The sequence below is a fragment of the Clytia hemisphaerica genome, unplaced genomic scaffold (assembly GCF_902728285.1).
Source record: "Clytia hemisphaerica strain Z4C2 unplaced genomic scaffold, Clytia hemisphaerica genome assembly, whole genome shotgun sequence".
In the NCBI taxonomy this organism is placed as follows: Eukaryota; Metazoa; Cnidaria; class Hydrozoa; order Leptothecata; family Clytiidae; genus Clytia; species Clytia hemisphaerica.
Window position 1 is genome coordinate 202,874 of NW_027104247.1, and position 18,363 is coordinate 221,236.

Sequence of the window (18,363 nt, forward strand, 5' to 3'; positions counted from 1 at the left end):
AATACATATAAAATGGGGACAAATACAAAAGCAAACACATCAAATACATCAAAAAACATACAAACACAAAACACAACCCGAAGTCCCAGACTTGTGACTGGCATGGCGACTTTCCACATGTTTAAGGGCCCACGCTCAGAAAAGTCACCTTCAGAAAACATAACAGAAATAACAAACAAAAAACAGACACTACAACAAAATACAGTACAAAAGGGCAGAACACTGTAATAACAATCCCACATACACTACAGGTGAAAAAAACCTCTCACACAAAAATAGAAAAAATACAGAATCAGAAGTTGGACAAGAACCCGGTTCGGCGTGCCGCGACGGGACGACCGCACGGGGAAAAGGAAAGTGGAAAATGAATAATTCCGATGCTAATGCTAATTCCTCAGACATGAAAAAAAATATATATCGTGAAGATCAGAGATCTGACCTCAAGGAGAGAAAGTGTTGAAAATACTAAATAAAATAAAGATGAAACATAAAAAGGCACTGACATTTTTATAATTATACGTTTTTTTCCATTTTTTTGAATTTTTCTAAATATATAAATCAAACCAATCAAACATCCTGTCAAGAAATGAGAATTTTATGCGAAAAAGAACCAACAAACCAATAGACATAAAGTTTAAAAAGCCAAGCAGAAAACACGAACACCAAAACCCACTCAAAAACCCAACCAATGCAATCTGGAGTCCCTGACTTGCGACAGGCGCAGCGGCTTTAAACATGTTTTAAGGACGTCCAACACTCAGCCTCCCCCAGATTGCATAACCCTGAACCGACCCGCAGTCCAAACAAACTAACAAACATAGAAAAATAAACAAAAACTCCCACACAAATACAAAGAAACAAAAAAGGGTAAACAACAGACAAGAACAAGAACAAGACAAACGACAAAATACAAGTATCAAAAAACACAATTTTTTTAAAAAGTAGGCCCAGAACCCGGTTCGACACCTAAAGTCCGTGCAGCCGTCTGTACGGGAAAGAACGAAAAAGAAAATGACTGAGAAAACTAACATACAATACATAATATTAAAAAAAAAAAAAAAAAAAAAAAAAAAAAAAAAAATTAAATTTTTCAAAAATGCAGTTGCGCTAAAAAACCATTTAAAGATTCTCCGAATTTCATAAAAGTCTCTGGAAATCTATCAAAACACTTTACTATTTGTTTTCGCAAGAAAGATCTTTCAGCTCCCTGATTGAGCATGCGCTTGAAAAGTTCTGAAATTCTGGGCAGAACATCTTCAAAAAGAAGAGTGCATCTAGCAATGCGTAGGACCTCAGAATATATAGAACTGTAAAAGATGATTGATGGTAAATTACTATCTTTATGTGGCATTCTCACAATGAAAAAGGGAAATATATAATAATTATATATAATATATAATACTTCTTTTCTCATTGTTATTTTAGTTTCTTCGGCTGGTTCCGTGGATTTTAAGTTTTAGTTTATTTTATATTTGCGTGCGTTTCGTACTTTCACTAAACACATCTTTTTACATCTTTTTATCTGTGGTGGCCTACCTACACAACCCTATTTCCATCATATAGGAGGATATTTTCGTAAAAGGCCGAAATCCTGTGTAGGTCGAAAACTGAGATATTGTGTTTTCTTGAAAAATTTTTTTTGACTCGTATTGAGTTACTTCTTTCCATCTTAACTCATATTGAGTCGCTTTCTTCCTTGTAGTCATTTTAGACTAGGTCACAGTGTGGATGTAAACCACACTGAAACGACCGCCTTCCATCACGCAATCGCGCATCACGCTCGCGAAAGAGCGCGCGCACATTATTAACGCTTACATGTCATGTACCAGATAAACATGTCATCTCCAGTACATTTTAGATTATTCATTGAAAACAGATTACAATATAGTCATTTTTCATGTCTCGATTATTCAATTCCGAATATAAGACATTCAGACAAGAAAAGAGAAACACCTGGGTAATCTAGTTAAAAAAAACAAAAGTAAATGGTAGACAAAGTAATGAGCCAAGGCAAAACGAGATTAGCGTACCACTATGAAAGAAACCGCCTCCGGCGGTCGATCACTAGTTTTGCATTGGTGGATTTCTATGTCATCATATTTTCCTTTTCAATTCCAACCTGATTGATTTTCTGTGAATGTTCATTCTAGATTTTTGTTGTATTTATATTGTCTTCTTGTTTTGTGAGTTTTGTCTTTATTGTTTCCATTTTGAGTAGTTGAAGGTTTTATACTTCTTGACTATATATATTGTATTGTATATTTGTATATTTTTTGATGTATTTGTATTTGACCCTATTTTATATGTATTTTGATGAACTTGTGTAAATAATTGTACGGAAGTGTGTTTATAAAATAAGTATTTTTTGCAATTCATTGTTTCTCCACTATTACTTTTCTTCTATCTTTATTTGGATTAGGTTCTTCTTTCACATACCACAATTTAAATTCCCTTAAAAACTTTTTGCTAAATTACGCTCTGTTTTGGAATGATTAAAAAATTTAAAATACCAAAAAAATCGTAAATATACTTAATTAACAAAAATATTCTAAACTTTTTTCGATTTTATCAGTTTGAATTATTATATATCAATACTTTTCTTTTTCTAAAATGACAGATATTACATATCTTCACTATATATATAATATGCTTATGAAAAAGAGTGTCATTTAATTCTAAGCAGGAGGAAACTTTTTCATTTCTCTCATAATCTGATGATTTTTTTGCATGCTGATTTAGAGAAGAAGACTTTTGAAGTATATGTGGATCTTCCAATTTTTTAATATTACACTTTTACCTAAAAAGTATTATTTTTTGCTTAGATTTTTCTATAGTTTTATTGCTAAAAAACGCTTTTTCAGTACTTAACCCTATTAGCCCCAAGCTTTTTTGACTTTTGTATCCCCAGGGGGGGGGGGTAGAATCTACCACCCTCGAATATTTTCGAACTAGAAGAGCTATGGCCATGAAAAAAGATTTTTTCTTAAAATCTATCCTGAAGATGAGTAAAATTTTCAAAATTTGATGACGCAAATTTGTATTATCAATGCCTATCACGTGTCAAAATTTGAAAATGATTGAATAAATGGTTTAAAAGTTATCAGCACTTTAAAATTTTGAGTTTTAAGGATTTTAGCTGGGTTTTATGTCATGTTTCACAATAAAGTCATAAAACCTGATCTGGACAACCTATGACCCTAGAATTTTGTACAAATACTCTTAATAAGATTTTATTAAAAGCAGAAAGTTTCAAGTCGTTTGAAAAATTTTTCTCCGAGATATAAACAAAAGAACTCCAGCGTGGTAGATTCTACCCCCCCTGGGGCTAATAGGGTTTTAAAACTGCCTGATTTTTCTAAATTTTCGTGCCCTTCTGGCCCAACCCCCGGGGGTCACTCATATGATCTGGCCTACGTCATTTGCCGCGCTTAAGGGTGGGGTTTTTCAGTATCCCAAAATGCACCGTAAGGGTGTGTTTCTGTGAGATTTTACTGCAAGGGTCGAATTTTTAAACGAATTCAAAATAAATGTTTACCTTTTAAGCCATATTGAACTGCACTGTAAGGGTACGATTTTGAAAAACAGATTTTGCGCGGCACATATCGTTGTTTCGAAATCGAGTGGGTCCCCCGGGGCCCAACCATGGTAGGCCCTCAGGTGACTCTCACATAGCTGCATCACTAAAATAGTAGCCAACCTCTGATATTCAGTCTCCTACCTTCCTAAAAACTTACTGAAAACCCTGAAACCCACCAACAGCACAAAGTTCGTCTTTCACCAGGCGTAATGCAACAATGGTGTCTTCTTTGAGGTTTGATCCGTGAATCGATAGCAAATATTTTTGTTTATAGAGAAACCTCGTTCTGGCACAACATTCCCATGGCTGATAAAGAGGACTTTTTTGGCTAATGAAAACAGTTGTTGGTACTTGATACTACCGACTTCATTTTTGATCTTTCCAAGCATTCCGGTACTCGTCCACCCTTACGTGTTTCTCGTTTGATGATTTTGTAGATGGAAAGATTTCACAATATCTCAATGCATGTTCCCAATAGCTGGTTTGCTTGCATTCAGATTCTATTAGCTTTTTTTCAGCTTCAGCTTCGTCTGTGATCAAGTACATTGATTGAGGAATTTCTTCTCGCTGGTACATTCTCCATTGATGTCTTATCATGTCCATGATTTCAGTGGACGACTTCTCTGGAGACACTTGAAATACATGATTTGCCTTGGTACCCAGTATATCAGTTATCTTTATGGCGAGATTAGCAATAGCATTCAATGACATTCAGTCATTCCTTTTCAGTGGGCTCAAATATTGAGCATATTCAATGACTTTATTGTTGAATGGAAAATTTCACTACCAAATAGTGTAAACATTTAGATAGTATTTTTAAGGAATAAATGACGCTCATAGTAATAACTAAAATAACTTAACACTAATCTAAATATAATCATAGATATTATGCTCAATACACTCCATAATTTCATTAGAGTTAGTTTTCTGAAACAATAAATTCAAGATATGAAAAATTATGAATTTTTTTAGTAATTGACAAATATTATGAGCTTTCTACTCAGATCAAACTTTTGTTTTTCAGCAGCCCACAACAAGATAATATCCTTGACGAAATCCCAAATTTGTAAGTATTAAATATTGGGGTCAATTTAATACTTTCATATCGAGCCAGAGCTCTGAAACATATATGTTTCTTTTAATAAGCAAGTGTATACCCATTGGTCAGGCTCGTGTATGCTTAAGTTCTCAAAGCATTCAGGCATAGTTTATGCTTATTATATGCTTATGATTCACCCCGACCCAAGTTTTTAATGAAATTTCAGAAATTTTGTAAAAATTGGTTCAGATTTTTGGAGCAGTGGAATGTAGCTAGCCGTGGAATGTCTTATTTTTTACTTGACCTCTACCAAACTTTTTTAAACAGATAATAAACCAGCCGAGGCTGGAAGGTCAGCCAATAGAGACTAGCTAGATAGCTTTAATAAGTGGGTTAACAGATGTAAGAGATGTACTGAAACAGAGTAGACTAAAAATGTTGAACAATGTACAAAATGTGAAACATTTGATAACTTGATTTAAAATTATTTAAAACAAGCCTGAGAGCTCCTCCAACCCCCCCCCCCACGAGAAGATCAAAGTATACTTCTCTTTAGCATTGTAGCACTGTTTCTATGACATCAAACAATTTTAAGCTATAGTTCATTACTATAAAATAAAAGAGAAACATAGTGTAATTAAACGTTTTGTTAATTTCATTCCAGTCAGTTATGATACATTTTTCTGTTGGATGTAGACAATATCCATATCTGACCAAAGTGTTATCTAGAAATAAATAAGAAAATTGTCAAAACGTCAGAACCAAGTAAAAACTGACTGCTATTCAGTCAAAGCCAAAATTTGGCAAGGTCAGAAAAACATAATTTACATCCAGTCTTTGTAAAAAAATTTTGTAGTTTAGTACCGTCAAGTTACACAACATGCACACAACCATCTTGAAGACTTTGCTGGTCGCAAATGATAATGGAAAGCAAAACTTAAAATTCATAACTATGTAGGGAAGCTCATTTCCCCCCCATTTTGCTTTAAACTCCCTTTTGATTGGTCTATGAATTTTTATTATTATTATTACAACGAATACAAAGTTCAGGCACGCCGTGGGCCTCTAGAAATGGTCTTTGTTTATTTACAATAAATAGCGTAGTTCATGGTTTGCCCATGCTTTGTTTAAATTCTTCTTGAACGATTTTATCGATGATGCTTCTGCCACGTATTTTGGAAGCGTGTTCCATGTTGAGATAGTTCTATAAAAGAAGGACTTGCTTTGTGCACCACGTACTCCATCGTCCGGGAAATTCATCTGAAGCTCGTGTATATGCTTTCTACATGGTCGCGTCCTTTTGATAAACTTTTTTGGTGTTGTTTTACTATCATAGATGTGGATATGTTTATACACCTGGACCATGTCACAGAAGAGTCTTCGAAAGTTTTGTCTCACGTCTTTGGACACTCTCGATCAGGTTGATAGATCGACGTAATCTTGGTTGCCATACTGATTGAGCATACTCTAAATGTGGTCGTACAAAGGTGGTATAAAGTGTCTGGAATACGTGAGGACTAGGGTCTTGAAATCCTCTTTTGAGCAATCCCAACATAGAATTAGCTTTGTTTACTTGCTTAGCGATATGTTCTTCAAATGAAAGATCTGAGTCTATCAAAACACCGAGATCTTTTTCTGTGAAGACATGTTCAAGTTGCTCTCCATTTAGTTGATACGGGTGTGCATGCTTTATGTTCTCGAATTTACCTATCGTTAAAACGTGGCATTTGTCGGGGTGGAATTTCAACAGCCACTCATGGGACCATCTTTCAAGTGCTTCAATGTCATGTTGTACGATTAAGGAGTCAAGAATAGAATTGATTTCCTTTATAATCTTCGTGTTGTCTGCAAACAAGAAAATGCTTGATAGAACATGTTCTGGTAGGTCATTAATATAAATAACAAAAAGCAGAGGACCGAGCACGCTTCCTTGAGGAATGCCACTTATCACTGGATCTAAAGATGATTTTGCACCATTAACACTCACTAATTGCTTGCGGTTCGATAGAAAAGATTTGATCCAGTTCAGAATTAATTCGTTTATCCCGTAGCATTCTAGTTTCATCACAAGTCTTCGTTGGGGTACCGTGTCAAATGCCTTGGCAAAGTGGAAGTATATGCAGTCGACCACTTCACTTTTTGATTTTTTGGGCGATCGCTTTACCGCCTTGGCGGAATAAACACACGACCATTATAAATAAATTCAACAGGGCAGCGGAGTAGCAATTAATTTCAACTGGGAGTCCTCTCTTCTGTGCCAAGCACTGGCAGTGTTTTTAAACTTTAAAGCAATGTTAAATAAAGACCAGATGGATCTGTTTGTTATGACTGTGCAAGTTGTGGCGAGAGTGTGCATGTTGTGTAATTTGACGGTATAATTCATTAAATTCTAGAAACCATTTTTCATAACTTTCTGCAGTCCGCTTTCTGCAAGTCTGATAAGAGATATGTTTAAAGGGGGGGGGTTTCACGGTTGACGGAGGAGCGGAATCGAGGCTTTTTTCACGCGGAGTGACGGAATTTTGCAAAAAATTCGACGGAGTTGGCATCCTTTTATTTCTAAATTAGAATAAAATAAGAAAAATCAAAATTGATTATGAAAACTTTTCAAAATTCCTTAAACAAGGGAAAAAAATTGGCAGAAAAAAACTTTTGTGGTTCAAAATTAAATAATTTGCGGAATTTCATTTCAAGATCAGACATTTATCCCAGACTGTTTGGGGTATTAGCAGGGTCATGTAAGGCAGATTGTATAATGAGTAAAGTAGTTCGGGCGTCCCGGGCAATAACTAGGCGATGTCAATCGAAGGTAATCAAACGTCGATTGGTAATCGATTTAATCGAAGTTAATCAAACAATTAAAATTTCGATTTATCGAATTAATCAGGCAAAGAATGTAAAAATTCGAAAAGCCTTTGATTATATTTGGTTATCGAATTTTAACTGTTCGATTATTTTAGATTTTTCCACAATAGATTATTCGATTGACATCGCCTGGAAAAAGTTTCAAATGAAATGCTAAAATCTTCGGACAAAAAGCGAGAAATCCCAACCGTCTAGGTTATCGGCAGGGTCTTAAACATCCTTATGTCCGAGGTATTAGCAGGGTCGTGGATACCCTTATGCGTAGAAACATGCTGTCAGCCAAAATTTAAACAATACTTTTAAACATAGAGTTAAAGATCCTACATTTTTTATTGTGACCCTATCCCAAAGTTGATCAAATTCAAGAATTTCCTTTGGTTTCGGTTTAGTTTAGAAGCTCAAGCATATATAATGCTACCTACCAAAGATTCATAATCATCTTTTTTACTGAGATAGAGATGGTGTATACTGACTACTGCTGAGAGTATCAAAAACTGCAACTCTGAAAATACTGTAATAGTCCTTACCCACTTCATTTTTCTGAAAAGAAAATCCGCCATCTTTTTTTATCATCTTGGTCTTCAAATTGGGGAAAGACCAGAAAATATCTATTTTCTGCTACAAAACTGACCAATAATTAATTGAAATTTTGAACCTAATTTCACTTACTTTTAAATACAGTTTTATCTCAAAACAAACATACTAGAGTCATTGCAGTATAACAAAAAAAAATATATCTAGTTAAGTTGAGTTTCCGATGAAATATTCAAGTTTATATTTTCATCCCAAATCATCCCAAATTCGTATCCTGTGACTTTATTTTCAATTTTCTTGAGATAAACCAATTCCCCCGAAGCCATTTTTGTTTCTCGAGCTGCTTGCACCTATATCACGTGATGTCAACAAAAAAATTCGAATCAAAATGCTTGTGTCAGCAAAAAATAACACTTTGAAAACACAGACCAGAAGCTTGTGCGTAAATTTTAAGAAATCAAAAGTCCGAGGACTAAGGTAAAGCCGTGAGTCGCAAGATCGCCGTGCTAAACAAATGAATGTTGAACGTTTTTCATTTGTTTACTTGAATTTCCATTTTAACAGTATTTAATCCATTTAGTTTTGTTAATTTAATATCTAATTTAATTTTTACATAAATTATTTTTGGTTGAGTACCACCTTTTTCATTCCGACAGATACCTTCAAAGAGTCAACATCAACTTTCTACACTTACATTTTTTATGGTCTCACATTCTAGCATTTTATGCTCAGTCCATTTTTCAAACAAGGTGGTAGCTCACATGCACCTTATATTTGTATTTGCTGCCTGATCATAGCCTTCATACTCAGGCCAGCTGATGGGTCTTTCTTTGCTTTTGCTTTGCTTGTTTTCATAGTGTTTTTGCTTTGCATTTGTTTTCATAGTGGTTCTTAAGTTAGGATCGTTTTTAATTTCTTATTTTTTTAGCATTTATTCATTATTCTTAAACACTCACATAGAACTCTGTCATTCAAACTTTTACTTAAAACTTTATATATACTATTTTTATTTTGAACCTTGTTCAACAATAAATGAATGCACTTGACAGTGTTGCAAACATGGCTATCACCCTACGACTCAATGTCTGATCATCTCTGTCCCCACAAATTGAATACAGTCATTTTTAAGTTTTGAACTCGAACTATGCCATTTGCGTACATAGATTATTGTAAATGGGTTTTGAGTTTGAGTGCTGTTTTATTTGTCTAAAGAAATGAAGTGAAGCCATAAGTAGTTACCCGAATAACATTTTAAGCTTTGTATGACTATTTTTGTTTTTCATTAACTTCAAAAAATTATATAATATAAGGTTCAGTCTGGTAAGCAACAAACTACGATTGAATGATAAGGGTACCAATGAAAGCTGAGAGAAGCTAAAGTTAGTTTCGAGTTCATCCCTAAATCTAAAAAAAGCCTGAAGTCGGTCACTGAATCTAAATTAATCTGTATTGTTATGTTCTTTTTCAGCTATGTGGAAACAGATCAAAGGCACTATCAACCCTATTCTCAATGGTAACAGTAAACGTAAGAGAAGAGTAATGGAAATGTTGAAGAAAGAACAGAAGGTATTTATTACAAATAGTGATTGTATTCCTTTATGATATCGTCTGTTAGTAGTATACTTCGTAGTACAGACAGTTCGAGAATTAGACGGAAATTAATCATCTAATTTTTGGACCTACCGGGAGGTCCTTTAATTTGACCGTTGTCCGTTCGTCTCTTACAAGCTTTTCTCGGGATTGGCTCATTAGTTTTTTGTTTTTTTTTTCCTGATTTTTGGCAGAACGATAGAGTGCAAGGCACCCTAAAATGTGGCTGAAGTAATTTTTCTCGGGAAATTTTTTTTCGTCGTAAAATACGGATTTTTGCAAGTTTGGGCCAAAAACTATCTAAAAATAAGTTTTTTTGGACTTGGTGCAAAATTGCTTCATTAGTTTTTTCTGATTTTTTGGACAAAGATGAAGGGCAAGGTTCTCTAAAACGTGACTGAAGTAGTTTTTTTACGGAAAATTTATTTTGGCCGTAAAAATCGGATTTTCTTATTTGGGGAAATTCCCTTTTGTCATATTTAGGGAAAATGAGCATTTCTCGAGATTGGCTTGGTATTTTAATCTTATTTTTTGTATAGTGGTAATTTGGGTAGAAAAGTGCCTAATGTTTGTTTTTTTAGACTTTTTTGACTAATTTGAGCTCTGATACTCACGGTAATCTATTCAAGCTGCTCACTACACTTTCTTATTCCCTTGCTATTTGTCCTATTTTTTCTGATTTGGATCGACAGGTAGGTCCATTCAGCATGTTGCTTGTTTTTGTGGAAATTATACTGTTGCTAACACAATTGTTTGCTTAGGAAAACACTACAGAAAGAGCTAAATGTAGTTTTGATTTTGAGATTTCTTTTCTTGCTTTTCCAAATAATTCAGGAGAAAATAGGATCAATGGTGGAAGAATTAAAAAGCATTGATGAAATTTTCAAACAAATTGGAGAACAGTTATCTTCTCGTTTTGGGGTAAAAATTTATTTAAAAAAAGAGTTTATATCGTTTATTGGAAGGTCTGAGGATTCTTGAAAACTTTCAGAACATTGATATAGCAGTTTGAAATTTAATTATAAATTCATTACGATCCCCGTGTTTCATGGGTTACCTTTCTCACTTGTAAAAACATTGTTCGTCAACAATTATTTAACTAAGTGCAAAATATTAATATGCGGAAATCTTTTTAGGTAACCTTGAATCTCAAAATACCTGACCTACAAAATGATACACAAGAGGTGATATTTTAATTTTAATTCTAAGTTTTACGCTTTATTGGGGTTATCAATCATTCTGAACAAAGTTTTATGCCTTATTGGGGTTATCAATCATTTTGAATCATTGGTTTATAAATCCCAGTTTAAACGACTAAATAAACTTCATGAAATTATACATTTTTGATATTGAATGGAATTTTTTCAGCCTACATCTGATGTCGAAAGAAGTGAAAATGATATTTCTGACAAGGTAGAATATGACCAACAACAAGAGGTAATTATGACTCAATCTTATTCCAGTTAGTGTAAGCGTCGTGTCAGAGCTTTGAAGTGCTATTTGATATTTAAAGAGAGAGATAGGGTGTTGCTACAACTCACTAAAAGCTCAAAGTTTCTTAATTAACATAATCCCTGACGAGTGTACTGCTTTTTATTTTAGAATGAAAAACCTAGGAGTAAACGCTTCAAGTGGAACGTTGAAGAAGTGCCAATAGAAGAGCAGCAGAAAAAGAAGATCGAAAGGCTGCAACAAGTCAATAGAGAGCAAACACACACTATCAACGTTTTACGAGAGAAGAACGCGTCACTTTGTCTAACAAGTGCGAGCTACACCCACCAAAAAATGGTTGATCAACTTGGGCAAACTCGTTCGGCATCGTTAGTAGATGCATCTTTATTTTCTAATTCTTTCCATACTGGAGATTCCGTATTGCAGAAGCAAGAACCCGTATTTCTCGGTGAAAATGAATTTAAGGGGTTAAGAACTACAAATTTGCCCTCCGGATCTTTTTCTGACGTCAAACGATATTTCTTTTCTGGTGATGATGATGAGACGGTGGCTGTCAAATGCACGAGAACTGATATTTTTGGCTATCAAGTACTCGCAGTTTTAAGCCATGAACACCGACTTTTGGCCTTTGCTGGTCGACATAAAAACATTGTTCGTACAATGGGTTTGGTACGCATCGGGGGAGCTTTGTCTCATGTTATGTACTATCAAGATGGGACAAGGCTCGATCTTATGATTCAAAAGTCCACATTAAGAACGTTTTTCATTTTTAAAGAGTTGATCGAAGGAATTGCTTGTGGACTCAACTTTCTTTTTTCGAAAGGAATTATACATAACAATTTAGTTCCAGAAAACTTTATTTTGAAAGATTGGGAGCCTGTTATTGTTGGATTTTCATTTGCCTGCCGTTCGGAAAGTGTTAAACCGAAAGTTTCTAAATTTTTGATGAGCAAATTCCCTGAGCAGAAACATTTTGCTCCTGAGATATTTACCGGCTCGCCAGTCAGTTTTTCGACTGACGTATATGCATTTGGTGTTTTGGTTGAAAGAATTCTGCGAGCTACGCGTGATTTCAAGTTGGATGACATACTCGAATCAAGAATTGATTTTTTTGCTGCTACAATTTTTGATTATAGGGAACGAGCAGAAACTCTCTTGGAAAGAGTCAGGGCTATGTTTGCCTACTAGTTCCAGAACAAATAAACTGGATCCTAATATTCCTTTTTTTATTTCACTCTGATTTTGTACCCTGAGTATCAGAGGCCGAGTTTTCAAAGAAAATATCAACCTCTGACGACCAAGTGTAAAAATGTTATTGCGCATGTGTCAATCTAGTCACTGTAAAAAGAATCAACGACGAAGAGCAAATATTGCCATGTTAATGTTTAGCAGACTGTATCAGTATACATGTTCACTATTGACGAATTCCCCAGAAACTTCCAAGTGTACCAATTGAAATGAATTTCTTTCAAAAGAAATCTTTTACATGATTCCCAAGTGTATAACAGTAATTACTAAACTATTAATTATGGTAATGTGGAATCGAAATAATAGACATATCTTTAGGTTATGATTCTCTATTGCTGATACTATTTAAATGCGCTGATGACTTTTTTGAGTTGTATTTTCAACGACACGAATAAAAATATCGACTTAATCAAGATCTTGGATTTTCGTCATGGTTACTTTTCTTTGCGTTGATTGCGCGCTGAATAAAATCGGGATTGGTCGTCACAGGTCGATATATGATTTCGGCATGTGATTTTCACGGTACTGATTTTGGGTTCAGGGCTTAGGTTTTTAGAATTCAAAAAGTTTGGGTTTTTTTACTCTATTATAGCCTTATATAATACCTAGGGTTTCAATTCTTGCTTAAGTTGTTTCAGTTTTTTGCCATTTTCAGGGCTGAGCCCTTTTGTTACACAGTAGCTTTAAACAGGGAGTATAGTGAGAAAACATAATGTTTACTTATTCTTTCAATATATCTCTACTGAAAGAAAAGCCAATGTTAAGTTGTAGTGTAAACCTGTCAACCCAAACAACACAAGGTTACATTTTAACAGGGTCAAATGCATTCGGTTAGCTTTTTGATACAATGCCTTCACACAAGTGGCGTCATTCGACCTCGCTAAAATCGAACTCGATCCTGGTCGCTAGTTTCTGACACAATGGTTCTTAAAAGTATCCGATCTTGTGGATCTTCTATAAAGTCTTGGTCTCTCACCTTAGCCTTTAGAGCCTTACATGTTGAATTCATCTTTGACATAACCTCGATGCGTAAAATCTTTATTATCATAATTTTTATTATTATCGCATCATAGAAGCATTGATTGTACGTATATTTAGAGCGAACGAAACTACTTTTGAGTATGAAAAAATTTAAACTTATAATAGCTTTTAATAAATTTTATTAATTTCAATGTTCATTGTTCTATTTTAGTAGGTATTAGTAAAATAAAATAAAATGTCGAAATGGATAAGGTCAACAATGTCCAAAACACTGGAGCAAAAGAGCATTCTTCAGAAATATTATGATCAGGGAATGACTTCTTATGGTAAGGATCATTACGAAGCAAAGCAAATGGTTTTAAAAGCAGTTGAAGAGACTGGTCTCTCTGAAAAACAAGTAAAGGTATAAATAAATCTCATTCGTAATATTACAGTACGTCTTACTTTCAAGAGTAATGGGACTGGATTAGCAACTGATTAGGTGTGTCACTTGGTCATCAAGTTTTTATATACACTTATTACTTCCAATGTTTAGTTATCGGTTTCTAGATAATATTTATAACTTCATTTGTACAAGCTAGTGAAGAAAATCAAGTGTAATATTCCCAAAAGGATTGGATAAATAATCAAAATAAACCCCCCAAAGTCTCGAAGACAGAGAAGATCTACACCAAAAAACCGAGGGGATGCGATTTGTTCAAAAGAAAGTACTTCGAAAACTTAAAAGGTTTGCTTCGGATATTAATTTATTTGATGCACAAGAGTTCACGTATCGCTGAGTGTCTATGAGTGGATGTTGCATGATATGTTCCCCTTATCCATTCTATAAAACTCTAGGAAAAAGTCGCTTTGAATATGAATTTCTTTTCTTTTTTGGTCTAAGGTACTGTATAAGATTGCCATGAAAAAAGCAAATGAGAATTGGGGACAACTCTCAGATATTGAGAAAAAGTCATACGAAGAAGAAGCTGCATCAATCGTTGTTGCGGGATTTGATGACTTGCCAGTAGAAGAGCAAAAAGCAAGAATCAACGAGATCAGGAAAAAAATGAATATAATGGTATGTAAAAATAAATTTCAAAATATTTTTCTTATAAAATTCGTTCAATGCTCCGTGGAGGAAGAAATAAGTAATAAACAGTAATAAACACATCAGATTCATGGTCAAAACCATGGAGTGGGTTAGCTCATATAAGCTTTTTAAATCCGATCATTGTTTTCCATAGTATATTTATCATTCTTCTAATTTAGTACGATGGTATTATTTCAGCCGAGTTGTAGGAATTTATCTCCTTTCATTATGTAGTACGAGTCCATATTTACAAATATAACAATTTTCTGATTTTATCTACGGTTAAATTTTATATAAAACCATCTTTTTTCGCAACTCAGTGCCAAGAGCTTGAAAGTTATGGAGTGGAGATACTCGTTATGAATTATGACCTCAATGATGAAAGGGCTATGAAAGAGGGAGTTAATTCATTCGGAAGTAACAGATCTGCCGACTTCCTTGAGGCTAATGACCGATTGGAATGGAGATTTGCTCAATTTATGGACGGTGAGTGTGGGCACTTATTTATAAGAACTATTAAAAATCTTGTTACTATAAAACAATAAATCTCTTTGAACAACAAAATTTGGTATGTATCTCTATAACGCTGCAATGTGAATATGCTCATTCTTTTATTGCAGAAGTAACATCTAAAGCTGTTCAGATAATGCAAGAACCTTTCCCAAAAGAAAGGAAACTAGTTGCAGACATGTTAAACAGTAAAATTCGTATGTCGTTTTATTTTGTCCGTTAATTTTGAAAATAAAACGACGGAACAAGATATAGTATTTTTACTTTGAAAGCCCTTATAACTCATGGAATGCTTAGAATTAAAATTTTCTTATTTTTTTTTTCATGAGTAAGTATAAACTTTTCAAATTCATTTGTATGACTCGTACTTCTTTTTCTATTTAAACTGGTTTAGGCCTATTGAAAATAGGAAGAACGACGGTGCCTTACAAAGCTATCGCTGATGGGATTGTGGAAGTGCATGGGCTACCTGAAGGCTTCCAATTTAGAAACCCAACTTTGTTATCGAAGTCGGAATTGACGACAATAAAGGACAATATTGATAACATATCTTTCGTGTGTACGTTAAAATTTTAAATTTTTGTTTCTTTTACCACATTTCCAGAGCTTTTTGTGGATTTAATTAAAATCGTTTTTAGTAATCAAAATTCCAAGAGATTCGAGATGACCATTAGAACCTCATTTTGCTTCTTGCCGACCTTTGCATGTACCCTTATTCTTAAAATCAGCAACCATTTTTTAAGGATCTTTTTTATTGTGTTCTTAACTTTTTCCAGTTCCCAAACCGAGCTGTCAAACTGAAGACTTGACCGAAAGCAACGCTGTAAATGAGACACTACACGTAAACAAATCTATCAGTCAGCAAAGTGAGAATGGAGAAAATCTTTTTGATGAAAGGATGGAAGACGTATGTAAAAGGTTGTTGCCTGACGATTACGTACCAAATTCAACCAATCATAGAATTACGCTAAGACAGCTGATTGAGAAAGACGAGAAGGGTGAAGGGTACGTTGAGGAGATAAGAGACCACGACGAAACTGGTGCTTTTTATTTAGTCAAATGGATCGGCTACAAAGAACCCACGTGGACGAAAGGTGAGGGTATACCGTCTGTAGACTTGAAACCCTACAAAGAGCGTGCCAACATCATATAAAGATCGCATTTACAGATTTTTATGTAGTCGTTTTTATATAGTGGTTGCTTTACAGTAATCCAACGGTGGGTCAGTACTAAAATCCAGACGTCATGACGGTTAGTGACGTGGTCGTAAAAAAAAAATAGTTGGCATCCTTATAACATTTTTCGAAAAATATATATCACGCATTCGATATCACAGGTCGTTCGTTTGTGCGTAGTCTTGTTCGCGCCTAGTCTTTTTCATTTATCTGTGAATACCATTGGAAAATGACTGGATCTTGAAAGATTTTATAAAGTTTTTTTCTGAAATCGTAATATATAAGTGTCGATTTTAATATTATATTTCATTCTTGTATATTTTTATATGACGAGTATAATCAGGGATCTGAGTTTGTTTGAGGGCGTAAAGTCAGTTAGCGTCATCATTTTTCGTGTAGCTCTATTATTACTATCATATGTCCTAACATTGTATGTATATATTTTAAAGAAATGTAGCTTTTGTATTTTCCTATATATATTTTCTTCTTGTTTAAAAAGATGAAGAACAAAATACAATATCAAAATAATGATATGTCTCAGAGGTTTACCAATGTAAATGAATTTTTAAATAGCACCAAATTCTTTCCCATAAAAAGGAGGCGAATATTTGATTAGTTGTTTAACGGGCCCAGCCGACCCTAAAATTTGGAAAATAAAAATAAAATCAATTTTGGACCATTTATTATGATAGTTGCCGATTGCTGTTTTCTTTGATTTTGGTAGCTTCTTAAAATTTTCAACTTTTCATGCTCCATTTGTTCATTTTGTTTTGCCAATCATTTTTTTTTTCTCACTCCCATTTTTGTTAATAGCATTTTCGTCAAGATTTACCAATTTTTGGTACTTTTTGACGTACTTTCATGAACGAAATCTGACCTTTTTTCTTTTTTTTTTGCCGACAGTTTTTGTCAGTCACCCATCCTTTTGAGAAGCTTTGGCCCGTAAAACAACAAATTAATTTGGTCTCGCCTGAAAAATAAACGATATATGTACCCAAAATGAATCAGTGCAAAAAACTCCCAAAACAAACCTTTATTTTAAATCATACTATTGATGCCTTATTTGCCCCCCCCCCCTTTAGAAAAGTAAGCACGTTTTTTTTCTACAAGAACTATTAAACTTTGGCCCAGCCTCGGCTATTCTATTCCTATTCCTTACTTGAGGAATGTTCTTTTAAGACATTTTTAAAATGCTTACTTTCTCACTGAAGTGATTAAAAAGGCTTATTAAAACCAGCATTTTATTAGCAATTTCCGATAACTGAGCCTATCGACATGATCTTAGAATTTGTTTAAACGTTTCCGTCAAAATTGAGTGTAATGTTCTTATAGAATTATTAATTTTTGTTTGAATCGTTTTTATAGCGCCCTCTTGGTAACAGAAAAAAGTTAATTTGATAATTAATCAGCGTTCTGTACGTGGAATAAAAAACACTAGCCAGACGTATACTTAGGGGAAAATAAGGCTGGACTTGTCCTACCAGACGCGATGTACCTATGGAAATTTCCAAACTCATTGCCGTATAGTAGAGTACTACAAACGATAAACTCTAGTACAGAGTAGTGCTAGTGCTGGGTATGTGAAAGCGATAAAGGTTTACCGTGAAAAGCACAGGTCGAAATCATATATCGACGCTGTGCCGACGAATCGAGATTCTATTCAGCGCGCAATCAACGAAGACAAAAGTAGCCATGACGACCATCCAAGATCTTGGATGAAGTTCAAAGTTGATATTTTTATTCCCGTCGTTGAAAAGACAACTTAAAAATATCATTAATGCGGCCCCCCAGCGGTTTTCGTGATGGCGTGATTGGCGTTTTTTAAGTTCGTGATTTCGTGATTTGAGATTTTAAAATGCGTGATTGCGTGATGGGAGGAACGGACGTGATCGTGATAGATAAGAAATTTAACTCGTGATTACGTGATTGAGACTGTGTTTCGTGAGCGTGATAAACATTTTTTATCCAAAAATCATTTTTGTTTACTTTATAAGAATCCGAGGCTGTAAATATATGTTTTTCGTGCAGTTTTAAGAAAAGCCGCCCTACCGCCTTAAGACGCCTTTAAATCCCGGGAAATGTCTTATATGACGGAGATAAAATGTAAACAAACTATTTTCAATAGTTTGAAACCACCCACTTTCGATTTTAAGTGTCAAAACAAACTGGGAAATCAGGCAAAATATTCTTTGGAAAATTAAGAGCACATGGGACTGCTGTAAATAACTTTTTGTGTTTATTTAGTAGGGAAAATGGTTTGTTTTATTGGTCGGAAATGTTATGTATTGCTTGTTAGTAGTTTAGTCAGTGTTTGAGGTAA

At 34.3% G+C, this 18,363-nt stretch overlaps 1 long non-coding RNA gene across 1 annotated transcript; it reads left to right on the forward strand.

Moving 5' to 3' along the window:
* The first annotated feature begins 10,724 nt into the window (after positions 1-10,724).
* On the forward strand, positions 10,725-11,796 carry LOC136816403 (uncharacterized). Its single transcript, XR_010847919.1, has 3 exons — positions 10,725-10,789; positions 10,974-11,042; positions 11,208-11,796. It is a non-coding gene; the product is annotated as an uncharacterized lncRNA (long non-coding RNA).
* Positions 11,797-18,363: the final 6,567 nt, after the last annotated feature.